Genomic DNA, 13,964 nt, shown 5'->3' with positions numbered 1-13,964 from the left:
CTCTTCGCTCGTCTCCGTGTCGGTGGTTGCATCGGATCTATGTGTGGGTGTGGTAACTCCAGGAACCCGGGATCCATCTGGGCGGCAGATGTTCGCTTGGGCTGGGCTGCCCTCCGACCGCCCGGCCCCTCTGCTGCTCCTACCTCCACCTGCTGTACAGGGACGGCTGTGTTGTGCGCACCAGTGAGTGTAGCAGACGCCTCATCACTAAAGTGCCCAACCGAGATGAGTGTTTCTGCGATGGTGGAGGGTGTTGGTGACAGCAGTGGCATTGTGTCGTGCTCTTCGTCCCACTCCATGGCACTTTGGGGTGGGGGTTCGTCTCCACCCATCCACTCTGAGTTACTGCCGGTATTTCGTCTTCCTGGGTAGTGGTGTCTTGGGTAGTGGTATCCTGGGTAGTGGTGTCCTGGGTAGTGGTGTCCGGGCTCGGATGTGACGGGGGCCTGTGGCTGCCCCCCTCGTCGCTGGGTGGTCGCTCCCGCACGTGACGGGGGTGTCGTCTCCCTGTTGCTCCAGGTCTCTCCGTCTCCCGTGGTGTGCGAGGGGCATCCTGCGGGCGTCGCATGCTGGAGGGTCCGGGTCTCTCTGTCTCCCGTGGCCTCCGAGGGGCATCCTGCGGGCGTCGCATGCTGGAGGGTCCGGGTCTCTCTGTCTCCCGTGGCCTCCGAGGGGTATCCTGTGGGCGTTGCATGCTGGAGGGTCCGGGTCTCTCTGTCTCCCGTGGCCTCCGAGGGGCATCCTGCGGGCGTCGCATGCTGGAGGGTCCGGGTCTCTCCGTCTCCCGTGGTGTGCGAGGGGCATCCTGCGGGCGTCGCATGCTGGAGGGTCCGGGTCTCTCTGTCTCCCGTGGCCTCCGAGGGGCATCCTGCGGGCGTTGCATGCTGGAGGGTCCGGGTCTCTCTGTCTCCCGTGGCCTCCGAGGGGTATCCTGTGGGCGTTGCATGCTGGAGGGTCCGGGTCTCTCTGTCTCCCGTGGCCTCCGAGGGGCATCCTGCGGGCGTCGCATGCTGGAGGGTCCGGGTCTCTCTGTCTCACGTGGCCTCCGAGGGGCATCCTGCGGGCGTCGCATGCTGGAGGGTCCGGGTCTCTCTCTCTCCCGTGGCCTCCGAGGGGCATCCTGCGGGCGGTCTGCATCTGCGGGGATGGGTGCCTGGACTTTTGGTCCTGCGATACACAATGAAGCATGCATGGTTAGACACGCAGGCAGTGATCAGGTGATATGGGGGAGGGGGACATAGGGTAGGGGGGATATGGGGAAGGGCTGTCGGTGGCTCACTTGCTAGTACGCCCCGACCTCTGCATCAGCAACCTCCCGGTCCTCAGGTCCGCCAGCCAGTTCCAGGGCCCTTTCCTCGTGTTCGGTCAGTGTCCTCTCATCAGCGGGCCCTCCTCCAGTCCTCACATGCTCCCTATTGTTGTGTGCGCGCTTCTGCTGTGGGGGGGGGTGGCAGGGGTAAAAGGCAACACTGTTAGGCAGGTATATGAATGCACGCCATCGGTTGCGCGTGCATTGCAGAGGTTAAGGTTAGGGCTGGATTCACTTGGGGATATGGGGGAGGGGGGATATGGGGGAGGGGGGATATGGGGGAGATGGGGAAGGGGGGATATGGGGGAGGGGGGATATGGGGAGGGGGGATATGGGGGAGGGGGGATATGGGGGGGATATGGGGGAGGGGGGATATGGGGGGATATGGGGGCGGGGAGATATGGGGGAGGGGGATATGGGGAGGGGGGATATGGGGGTGGGGGGATATGGGGGAGGGGGATATGGGGGTGGGGGGATATGGGGGAGGAGGGATATGGGGGTGGGGGGATATGGGGGATATGGGGAGGGGAAATGGGGGATATGGGGAAGGGGGATATGGAGAGGAGGATATGGGGAGGAGGATACGGGGGAGGAGGATATGGGGAGGGGGGATATGGGGGAGGGGGGATATGGGGGAGGGGGGAAATGGGTGATATGGGGAGGGGGGATATGGGGAGGGGGATATTGGGGAGGGGGGAGATGGGGATATGGGGGAGGGGGATATGGGGGAGGGGGGATGTGGGGGATATGGGGAGGGGGGATGTGGGGGATATGGGGAGGGGGGATATGGGGAGGGGGATATGGGGGAGGGGGATATGGGGGAGGGGGATATGGGGTGGGGGATATGGGGGAGGGGGGAAATTGGGGATATGGGGAGGGGGGATATGGGGGATATGGGGGAGGGGGATATGGGGGAGGGGGATATGGGGGAGGGGGAGGGGGGATATGGGGGAGGGGGGATGTGGGGGATATGCGGTGTGGGGATATGGGGGAGGGGGATATGGGGGAGGGGGGATATGGGGGAGGGGGGATATGGGGATGGGGAGGGGGATATGGGGGATATGGGGAGGGGGATTATGGGGGATATGGGGGAGGGGGAATATGGGGGAGGGGGGATATGGGGGAGGGGGGATATGGGGAGGGGGGGATATGGGGAGGGGGGATTTGGGGGAGGGGGGATATGGGGAGGGGGGGATATGGGGAGGGGGGATTTGGGGGAGGGGGGTATGGGGAGGGGGGATATGGGGGAGGGGGGATATGGGGGAGGGGGGATATGGGTGATATGGGGGAGGGGGGATATGGGGGAGGGGGGATATGGGTGATATGGGGGGGGATATGGGGGAGGGGGGAATATGGGGGTGGAGGATATGGGGAGGGAGGGATATGGGGGATATGGGGGAGGGGGATATGGGGGAGGGGGATATGGGGGAGGGGGGATATGGGGAGGCTCACCCTGCCTGCTCTGACTGGGTGCCTGTCCGTGGTGTCAGGGCCACAGCGGTGACGGCCTCTGCCACTTCCCTCCACAGACGCCGGCTGTGGCGTGGGGCAACTCTGCGGCCGTGCCCGGGATACAGGGCGTCCCTCCTCTGGTCCACCGCGTCCAGGAGCGCCTCCACATCCCGTGACTCGAACCTCGGGGCTGAGCGGCGGCCAGCCATCCAGTCGGGTGTTCTGGTCGGGTGTTCCGGTCGGGTGGGGGGAGCAGCGCGGCCTTATGAGCCGTCACGCCGTGCGGCACGTATGACGCTGCACGGCGTGAACCACGTGCGGAAGCGCGGATCCCGTTACGTCGCTGCTAGCCCATTTCGGGCCGGAGACATTCGACCCATTTTTCCGACGTGACGCAAGTCGGATTTGCGCCGTTTTTTGCGCCGATCGGCGGACTTTCCGCCAATCGGCGGACTTTCCGCTGATAACGGAGAATTTCGCCCCACATTTGGAGTATTGTGTGCAGTTCTGGTCACCTCATTAAAGAAGGATGTGGAAGCATTGGAAAGCTTGCAAAGGAGATTTACCAGGATGCTGCCTGGTTTGCAGGATAGGTCTCATGAGGAAAGGTTGAGGGAGCTAGGGCTTTTCTCTTTGGAGCGGAGGAGGATGAGAGGCGACTTAATAGAGGTTTATAAGATAATGAGGAGGATAGATAGAGTGGACATTCAGAGACGATTTCCTCGGGTGGATGTAGCTGTTACAAGAAGGCATAACTATAAGATTCAGGGTGAGAGAAGGAGGAGGGATGTCCGAGGTAGGTTCTTTATTCAGAGGGTGGTTAGGGTGTGGAATGGACTGCCTGCTGTGATAGTGGAGTCGGACACTTTAGGAACTTTCAAGCGGTTATTGGATACGCACATGGAGCACACCAGAATGACAGGGAGTGGGATAGCTTGATCTTGGTTTCGGACAATGCTCAGCACAACATCGAGGGCTGAAGGGCCTGTTCTGTGCTGCACTGTTCTATGTTCTATGTTCTATGTCTGGGAAGCATTGAGGATGAGAGGGACCTTGGTGTGTATGTACACTGGTCCCTTAAGATAGCAGGGCAGGTGGATACAAGTCGTTAAGAAGGAATATAATATACTTGCCTCTTAGCTGAGGCATAGAGTTTAAGAGCAGGGAAGTTATGCTGGAACTGTATAAAATGTTGGTTAGGCCACAGCTAGAGTACTGTGTGCAGTTCTGGAATCCACATTATAGGAAGGATGTGATAGCACTGGAAAGGAGATTTACCAGAATGTTGGCTGGGCTGGAGAGTTTTATCGATGAAGAGGGATTGGGTAAACAGGAGTTGTTTTCCTTGGAGCAAATGAGTTGAGAGGGGACATGATTGAGATGTATAAAATTCTGGGGGGCATAGATAGAGTAGACAGGAATAAACCTTTCCCCTTGGTGGATGGATCAATGACCAGTGGGCATAGATATAATGTAAGGGGCAGGAGGTTGAGAGGGGATGTGGAGAAAAGCTTTTTCATCCAGAGGGCTGTGGGAGTCTGGATCTCGCTGCCTGGATGCAGAGACCCTGATAACATTTAAGAAGTATTTAGATGTGCCTTTTTGATGCCAAGACATACAAGGCTATGTCTGTTCCCAAAATATAAAGATAAACCTGAAACCTTGAAGTTTGGTAGCAATCCAATTTTAAGCAGAGTTAAAGCTCAACAACAAAACTATTAGAATCTGGGATCATTTTAAAATGAAAACGCACCAGATCCAATCGAGAGAAGTTAATCTGGGAAGTTAATGTGCTTTCAATCTGGAGAGTTCATTTATTTTTCAGCTTGGGGAGATGATGTCTTTGCTGGGTGGAGCTAAGAGATTGAGAGAGAGTGTTTGTAAAAGCTTTGGAGAGAAGTTGAATCTGATCTGGCTGACACTGAATTCATAATTCTCTTTAACAGGATAGTTGTAAAAAGAGTAATACTATTTAAAGCAGTAAAGTCTTACCTGAGGACAAGGAAGAAGCTAAATCACGCCAGATGAATCAAAGTTTTGAAGATATTCAGCCAGAGTCTGAAGGGGTTCTAATAGGAGCCAAATCTGTTCTATCGAGTAAGTACTACTTTCTGCCATGTTAATTTTAAGATGGATTGAGAGTTGTATGTTCCTTGTGGAATTCGGTACGTTGGGGTAAATAGTTTTGTTTGGTGCTGAAGTAGGAAACCCTCACCAGCTCAAGATATGCCCAGAACATATGCACATAATTTGCCGGACACCCCCACAACACTGATATTTACATTCCACCCCCTCAAACAACCGACTCATCCTCGCCCTGGTTAAGTGTGTCTGGTGCACCACCTTCAACTGTGTCAGCCCCAGTCTCGTGTATGACAAAGATGGTATACAAGATGGACACTCGCAGAGCCTATAGGGAAAAATGGACAATACAAAGCAACAAGCAGGCACAGAGCCTGAATGTGTATTTGGAAGGCAGTCAGCAGACGGAATCGAAACTCTGAGTCGATTTACATATTGATGGCCCATCTCCGAGGAACAAAGGACTAATACTCAGGTAGCCGATACTGTCGCAGGCATTCCAGCTCCACTACCCCAACCAGAGGATATGGCAGCATGGTAGCACAGTGGTTAGCACAATTGCTTCACAGCTCCAGGGTCCCAGGTTCGATTCCGGCTTGGGTCACTGTCTGTGTGGAGTCTGCACATCCTCCCCGTGTGAACATGGGTTTCCTCCGGGTGCTCCGGTTTCCTCCCACAGTCCAAAGATGTGCAGGTTAGGTAGATTGGCCGTGATAAATTGCCCTTAGTGTCCAAAATTGCCCTTAGTGTTGGGTGGGGTTACTGGGTTATGGGGATAGGATGGAGGTGTTGACCTTGGGTAGGGTGCTCTTTCCAAGAGCCGGTGCAGACTCGATGGGCCAAATGGCCTCCTTCTGCACTGTAAAAAAATTCTATGATTTCCTTGCATACCTGCCTGGATTGTTCTGGCTGCAAATTAAACAATTTTCAATGTAATGCATTACAGTGGATTTCAAATCGGGCCACCAGCAGAGAGGTCTGAGGTGGGCAAGGGTTGCTTCTATCCCTTGGTGTCCATGGTTGTCATGGAATTGGCAGATAATTTGGTTTCTGTCTTGGGTGGGGACCACGTAAATACCTTCTTTTAAAATTATGCTGTCATGTGTCGTTAAAATGTTTCTGTACTGACTTCCGGTTGCGGCGATGCGGAGCTAAGCCGCGTGTTTCAGCAGCTCCCGCGGCTACGGACCTTTGGGCTCTCCAGAGGAGCCCCAACGGAGCTGGTTTGATCTAATCCCGTGTGGGAAGGTGCAGTGAGGTCCCCCCTCACAATATATGGCAGAGATCAGCGGTGGAGCGACGAGGAAAGAGGCCCTGGAGCAGAGACCAAAACGAGGGGAAAAAGACAAGATGGCGGAGGGCGAGCAGCATGGGGGCCAGACCAGCAGGAGTTCCTCAAGCGATGTGTGGAGGAGCTGAAAAAGGAGGTGCTGGCGCCGATGCGGTTGGCGATCGAGGGGCTGAAGGCGACCTAGGCGGTGGAGCTTCATGTGGTGAATGATAAAGTGAATACCAACGAGGACGAGATCCTGGGCCTAGCGGTAAAAATGGAGGCGCACGAGGCGGTGCACAGGAGGTGGGCCGAGAGAATTGAGGTCCTGGAGAACAGGTCGAGAAGGAATAACCTCTGGATTCTGGGTCTTCCCGAAGGAGTGGAGGGAGCTGATGCCGGGGCGTATGTGAGTACGATGCTCCATTCGCTGATGGGTGCGGAGGCCTCTCTGACCCCCCCTGGAGCTGGAAGGAGCTCATCGGGTCCTGGCGAGGAGACCCAAGGCAGATGAGCCGCCAAGGGCGATAGTGGAAAGGTTCCACCACTTCGCGGACAAAGAAAGTGTGCTGAGATGGGCCAAGAAGGTGCGGAGCAGTAGATGGGAGAACGCGGTGATCCGAGTTTACCAGGATTGGAGCGCAGAGGTGGCAAAGAGGAGAGCTGGCTTCAACCAGGCCAAGGCGGTGCTGCATAAAAAAAAGAGTCAGGTTCGGAATGCTGCAGCCTGCGCGACTGTGGGTTACTTATCAGGACCGACACCATTATTTTGAAATGCCAGAAGAGGCTTGGACCTTTATTCAGATGGAAAAACTGGACTCGAACTGAGGAGATGTGGTTGTACAGGGGGTTGTAAATATGGGTAAAGAATATTGCATGGGTGGGATGATGGATGGGGATGTGGGTAGAGTCCTGGTTAAAATTCCTAAAATTTCCTTTTTTCTTTTCTGTGGACAAGATGATGATGATGGGGAATGTGAGCGTCGGTGCTGGAGGGAGGTGAGACTCGGGGATGAGGGAACTGGGATAATGGCCGCAATAGGAGCTGCGCCATAGGGGGCGAGGCTGGCTCAGGAAAGCACGGGGGAGTGGAGTGGAGGAGTTTAGGGTTGCTGCTGCACTGTCCGAGGGGGAACTGAAAATGGAAGAGGTGGTCGGGGCGGGGGTCCCCCGCCTGGGGGACTGGAAGGTGCGGGAGGCGCGAGCACAGGACTGGCCTAAGATAGGAGATGGCTAATTGGCGGGGGGGGCGGGGGTAGGTAACCCTGAATCCGGCTGATCACGTGGAATGTGAGAGGCCTAAATAAGGTTAAGAGGGCCCGAGTGTTCGCGCACCTAAAGGGATTGAAGGCAGACGTGGTCATGCTTCAGGATACACATCTGAAGGTGGCGGATCAGGTCAGGTTAAGGAAGGGATGGGTGGGACAGGTGTTCCATTCGGGGCTGGATGCGAAGAATAGAGAGGTGGCAATGCTGGTGGGAAAGGGGGTGTCGTTTGAGGCCAAGAACATAGTAGCGGACAAGGGAGGTCGATACGTGATGGTGAGTGGTAGGTTGCAGGGGACGGAGGTGGTACTGGTGAATGTATATGCCCCAAACTGGGACGATGCTGGATTCATGAAACGGATGTTGGGGCGTATTCCGGACCTGGAGGTAGGGAGTTTGATAATGGGTGGGGATTTTAACACGGTGCTGGACCCAGCATTAGATCGTTCCAGAGGTGCTTAGGGGGTTTATGGATTAGATGGGGGGAGTAGATCCGTGGAGATTTGCCAGGCCTGGGCAGGGCATTGATCCCGAAAGTGGAGGGAACGGAGTATTCGGCCATAGCCATTTCAGACCATGCCCCGCACTGGGTGGAGCTGGAGTTGGGGGAGGAGAGGGACCAACGCCCATTCTGGAGGTTGGATGTGGGACTGCTGGCAGACGAGGAAGTGTGCGGGAATGTATTGAAAGGTATCTGGAGGCTATCTGGATGCTTCATCCGATGCCAGTGCTTATGTAGTTACATTGTATAAGTTGTGTTGCCCTATTATGTATTTTCTTTTATTCCCTTTTCTTCTCATGTACTTAATGATCTGTTGAGCTGCTCGCAGAAAAATACTTTTCACTGTACCTCGGTACACGTGACAATAAACAAATCCAATCCAATCCACGTCAGCCCTCAAGCTCTTCAAATGAGCAATAAATCTCACCAGTTTCACCCGGATCCTCCCAGCCCCCACACATTCCACGTCACCAACTGAATCGGGGGTCATCCACCCCCCACCACCCACCACCGTTTACTCGCGAACTGCAGTTTGCTGGTAGTGTGGCACATTTGCCAGAGTCCCCCTCACCCAATAATCAACAAAGAACACACTCAAGAAGCCCTCCACACACAACTTACAACCTCAAAAACCCTTTTCCCCCACTCCCAAACACCCTGACCCCCTCTCCATTTCCATATATACCTATACCTACCACTAAAAGCACAAAAGACAAAGGAGAGAAGTAACGCCATTCTATGAACAATCTCAAAACACTTTTCAATTAACCATTCACAATACCATAGTACAAAAAAAATGATGAGCCCCAAGTAAAACAAAGAAAATACACAACACATAGCCCTCCAGCACCCCCCTTTTAAACCAAAGTCCCTCATTCAGATTTGCGAGGATGCTACCAGGACTTGATGGTCTGAGGTATAAGGAGAGGCTGGATAGGCTGGGACTTTTTTCCTTGGAGTGTAGAAGGCTTAGGGGTGATCTTATAGAGGTCTATAAAATAATGAGGAGCATCGATAGTCAACACCTTTTCCCAAAGGTAGAGGAGTCTAGAACTAGAGGGCATAGGTTCAAGGTGAGAGGAGAGAGATACAAAAGAGACCAGAGGGGAAGTTTTTTCACACAGAGGGTGGTGGGCATCTGGAACGAGCTGCCAGAGGCAGTGGGAGAGGCAGCTGCAATTTTTTCCTTTAAAAAACAGTTACACAGTTACATGGGCAGGGTGGGTATAGGGGGATATGGGCCAAATGTGGGCAAGTGGGACTAGCTTAGTGATAGAAAGTGGGCGGCATGGACAAGCTGGGCCGAAGGTCTTGTTTCCATGCTGTAAACATCTATGACTCTATTCGCAGTTCAGTCCAAGTCCCTCTGCCTTCATGAATGCCTCCGCCTTCTCCACTGCCCCGAAGAGTTGTCTGCGACCCTCAACCTTGCCGGGTAGGCCACTCCAAAATGCACTCTGCTTTTGTAAAGAGTTGCCTTTGCCCTATCTTCTCGCCAGCTCCACCATGACATTCTGGTATATCCGAATACCACTGCTGTCCCACCTCACCTCACGGTTCTGCTTAGCACATTGCAGCACCGTCTCCTTCATCTGGTAGCTGTGAATGTAGGCTGTTACACCTCCACGTGGCTCGTTAGCCCTTGGCTTCGGCCGGAGCGACCGATGCGCCGTATCCAGCTTGAAGGGGGAGGCTGCACCTTCTCTCCAACAACTTCCCAAACATTGTTGAAAAGTACTCCAGCTTGGGCCCTCCACACCCTCAGGCAGCCCCACGATCTGCAAATTCAGCCGCAGGGACCTGTTTTCCAGGTCCTTGACCTTTGCTCCCGGGCCCTTATTACTGTCACTCGACACGATGCTGAACTCTTTTTCTGCCGCCTTCAACTTCGTGCTCACTCCTTCGGGCAGGACTCCTTCCCCGTTCAACAGATCCTTTTACCCGCCTCCAGCATCTCCCTCCACATGGACCCCTCCCTCTGGCCGCTTACCGCCTCTTGATCTTTTCATTCAGACCTGTCGCGTGACAGTGACCATCTCAGTTTCTCTGCTCCTCTCACCCACTCTAACCTGCCTCCTTATGAACTGGCTGCACTCCACTTTCTCAGGTCCAACCCTGACTTCGTCATCAAACCCACCGACAAAGGGTGGGGCTGTTGTTGTCTGGTGCACTCCGACTCTCCGACACTTCTTTCTACCTCCCCGTGGACCATGACCCCACCACTCAGCGTCAAGTCATTGTTGTTTCCAGGACTGTCACTGACCTCATATCCTCTGGAGATCTTCTCGCCACAGCCTCCAACCTCATAATCTCCCAGTCCCGGACAGCCCGGTTGGCCCATCATGTCAGCCGGGTCCTGCCCCACCAAACCCATTTATTCCTATCTCGACTCCATATTTTCTCCTTTTGTCCCATCCCTTCCAACCTACATTCGTGATTCCTCCGATGCCCTACACCATATCAACAACTTCCAGTTCCTCGGCCCCAACCACCTCCTCTTTACCATGGATGTGCAATCCCTCTAGACCTCCATTCCCCACCAGGATGGTGTGAGGGCGCTCCGCGTTTTCCTCTAGCAGAGGCCTGAACAATCCTAATCCACTATTAAGCACATCTGGCTGGCTGAACCTGTCCTCTCACTGAACAATTTCTCCTTTAACATGTCTCATTTCCTCCAAACCAAAGGTGTCGCTATGGGTACCCACATGGGTCCCGGTTTTGCCTGTCTCTTTATGGGGTATGTGGAAAATTCCTTGTTCCAGTCCTACTCCGGCCCCATCCCACAACAATTTTATCAGTACATCGACGACTGTTTCGGTGCCACTTCATGTTCCCGTCTGTTCCTGGAAAAAAATATTAATTTCGCTTCCAATTTCCACCCCTCTGTCACCTTCATATGGTCCATCTCCGACACTTCCCTTCTCTTCGTGACCATTTTATTTCAATTTCTGTGAATCCATTATCTACTAATGTCCATTAGAAGCCTACTGAGTCCCACAGCTGTAAGACCATAAGACATAGGAGCAGAATTAGGCCACTCCGCCCATGGGTGGTGGGGGGTGGGGGTGGGGGGTGGATGACCCCCAATTCAGTTGGTGACGTGGAATGTGTGGGAGCTGGGAGGATCCGGGTGAAACTGGTGAGATCTATTGCTCATTTGAAGAGCTTGAGGGCTGATGTGGATTGGATTGGATTGGATTGGATTTGTTTATTGTCACGTGTACCGAGGTACAGTGAAAAGTATTCTTCTGCGAGCAGCTCTACCATTCAATCATGGCTGATATTTTTCCCATTTCCATTCTCCTGCCTTCTCCCATAACCCCTGATCCCCTTACCTTGACTACAGCTCTTTACACCCCACTTCCTGTAAGGACTCCATCCCATTCTCCCAGCTCCTTCACCTCCGTCGCATCTGTTCTGATGATTCCACTTTCCAAAACGGTGCTGCTGACATATCTTCAGACTTCCATAATTGTGGTTTCCCACCTACTGTTGTCGGCAGGGCTCTCAACCATGTCCGACCCATCTCCCACAACTCTGATCTCATCCCCTCTCCTCCCTCCCAGAACCAGGATAAGGTCCCCCTTGTCCTCACTTTTCACCCACCAGCCTCCACAGTCAAAGAATCATCCTGCGCCAGTTCCGCCAACTCCAGCATGATTCTACCACCAAACACGTCTTCCCCTCACTCATTCCACAGGGACCATTCCCTCCTGTATACCCTGGTCCACTCCTCCATCACCCCCGGCACCTCACCCTCTTCTCACGACACCTTCCTATGCAATCACACAAAGTGTAAGACTTGCTCTTTTACCTCCTCCCTGCTCACCATCTCAAGGCCTAATCGCTCTTTCCAAGTGAGGGTTCACGTGCATCTCCTTCAATCTGGTTTATTTATTCGCTGCTCCCAATGTGATCTACTCTACATTGGAGAGACTAAACGCAGGCTGGGTGACCACTTTGCAGAACCCCTTCGGTCCGTCCGTAAGCAGAACCCAGACCTTCCTGTCGCTTGCCATTTCAACTCACCGTCCTGCTCTCACATCCACATGTCTGTCCTTGGCCTGCTCCAATGTTCCAGTGAAGCCCAGCGCAAACTGGAAGAACAGCACCTCATCTTCCAATTAGGCATGTTACAGCCTTCCGGACTTAACATTGAGGTCAGGAACTTCAGACAGTGAACTCTCTCCTCCACCTTCACCCCATTTTTATTTCTGTCAATTTATTTTCATTTCTTCCATTGATCTGTTTTTCTCTCACCATTCTTCCCCCTTCCCCACACCACTTGGGCAGCTGTTCCCAGTTGCCCTTCACATAGAAACATAGAAAACAGAAGCAGGAGGAGGCCATTCCGCCCTTCGAGCCTGCTCCGCCATTCATTATGATCATGGCTGATCATCAAGTTCAATACCCTGGTCCCGCCTTCCCCCCATATCCCTTGATCCCACTAGTCCCAAGAGCGGTATCTAATTCCTTCAGGAAATTACACAACCTTTTGGCCTCCAAGACTTTCTGTGCTAGTGAATTCCATGATTCACCACTCTCTGTGTGAAGACATTTCTCCTCACCTCTGTCCTAAAAGGTTTACCCCTTATCCTCAAACTATGACCCCTAGTTCTGGACTCCCCTACCATCGGGAACATTCTTTCTGAATCTACCCTGTCTAATCCTGTTAGAATTTTATAAGTTTCTATGAGGTTGCTTCATGTTCTTGTGCAATGACCGATAGTAATGATGCGCATTAGAACATCTAGTTCTTGACTAGTTAAAGTAATTTATTATTAAACAAATGCTTGGTAAAGATAACGATAAGAAATATATTACAAACTACTAATACTGATAAATTACCCAAGAGCTACTGCAAGTATGAATATCCACCAACACGACTAACATCCAACTCTCCGAGGTACAGAGTCACATGGTAGATTTACACTGTCACCTGCTGACAGTGGTCATGTACATCATTATATATATGATAGCTTATGCATATCATCACAATCCCCTCTCACTCTTCTAAACTCCAATGAATATAATCCTAACCGATTTAGTCTCTCCTCATATGACAGACCCGCCATCCCAGGAATCAGCCTGGTAAACCTTTGCTGCACTCCCTCCATAGCAAGAACATCCTTCCTCAGATAAGGAGACCAAAACTGCACACAATATTCCAGGTGTGGCCTCACCAATGCCCTATACAATTGCAGTAAAACACCTCCTATACTGAAACCCTCTTGCTATGAAGACCAACACACCATTTGCCTTCTTTACTGCCTGCTGTACCTGCATACTGTCATGTGAGTATCCCTTTAAGAAAGGGTTTGTTTGACCACATGGCTTGTAGCACGGTTTCAGTGATGTCATTTGTGGGTGGAGCTGGGCTGTGGCTGTCAGGTGAGAAGGGGTTTAGTGTTTGGGTTTCAGTTTGGGTTTCAGGACCTTTCCCTGTTTTCTCTGTTTTTATTTTAAAGCTGTCGCAGTGAACTGAAAACACATTGGGTGTGGCAAACCACCGTGGTAACCTTAAAGTTAGAATTGCTTCCGGAAGGAGTTTTGAATCTGCTGGTTGGAGGCTGTAGCAGAATCTCAGGGAAAGGACCAGTCCCATTCAAGTGAGATTACTGTGTGCTGGGCCACGCCCTTGACAGGGGTTTTGGTTTATTGGATTTTGTATTGAATTGGAACAGCTACTGAGGGGGATTCATTAAGAGTTATATACATAGATTACTGTAGCTGTTGTGTGTTTTTCATGTTTGTAAATGATAACAAATTTTTGATAAGCATTTTATATCTGTTAACTACTTTCTTATAATGAACTTTGTTTTGATAAAAGTGCCCAGGAAGTCTGATGAATCACACCTGAAGTGAAGACTCTTGTGCTCATCCTAGTCAAATTCAACATAAAAGTTATAGGTCAGGTGAGCTGCATAATACACTTTGGAGTTTCTATGGCACATAACAAATTGGGAGCTCATCCGGGATAAAAGTCTATATTTTGTGATTAGGTTGGCTTAGTGAACTCAAAGACAGTAAGGGGTGAGCGTATTTGTGTTTGCTTTTCAGGTGCTGGCTTCAAGTTTAAATAT

General features: G+C 52.3%; 1 long non-coding RNA gene across 3 annotated transcripts in view; it reads left to right on the top strand.

Moving 5' to 3' along the window:
• Window positions 1-13,964, top strand: part of LOC140426665 (uncharacterized) — a 77,030-nt gene that overhangs the window by 26,289 nt on the left and 36,777 nt on the right. For 2 of the 3 annotated variants that reach the window (XR_011948254.1, XR_011948255.1), the window contains exon 2: window positions 4,708-4,858. This is a non-coding gene — a long non-coding RNA (uncharacterized lncRNA). Of the gene's footprint in view, window positions 1-4,707; window positions 4,859-13,711; window positions 13,797-13,964 lie in introns of all 3 variants that reach the window. The other variant, XR_011948256.1, reaches the window with a different exon arrangement.

Source organism: Scyliorhinus torazame, chromosome 7 (assembly GCF_047496885.1).
Source record: "Scyliorhinus torazame isolate Kashiwa2021f chromosome 7, sScyTor2.1, whole genome shotgun sequence".
Taxonomy (NCBI): Eukaryota; Metazoa; Chordata; class Chondrichthyes; order Carcharhiniformes; family Scyliorhinidae; genus Scyliorhinus; species Scyliorhinus torazame.
This window is presented reverse-complemented; position numbering and strand designations above follow the sequence as displayed.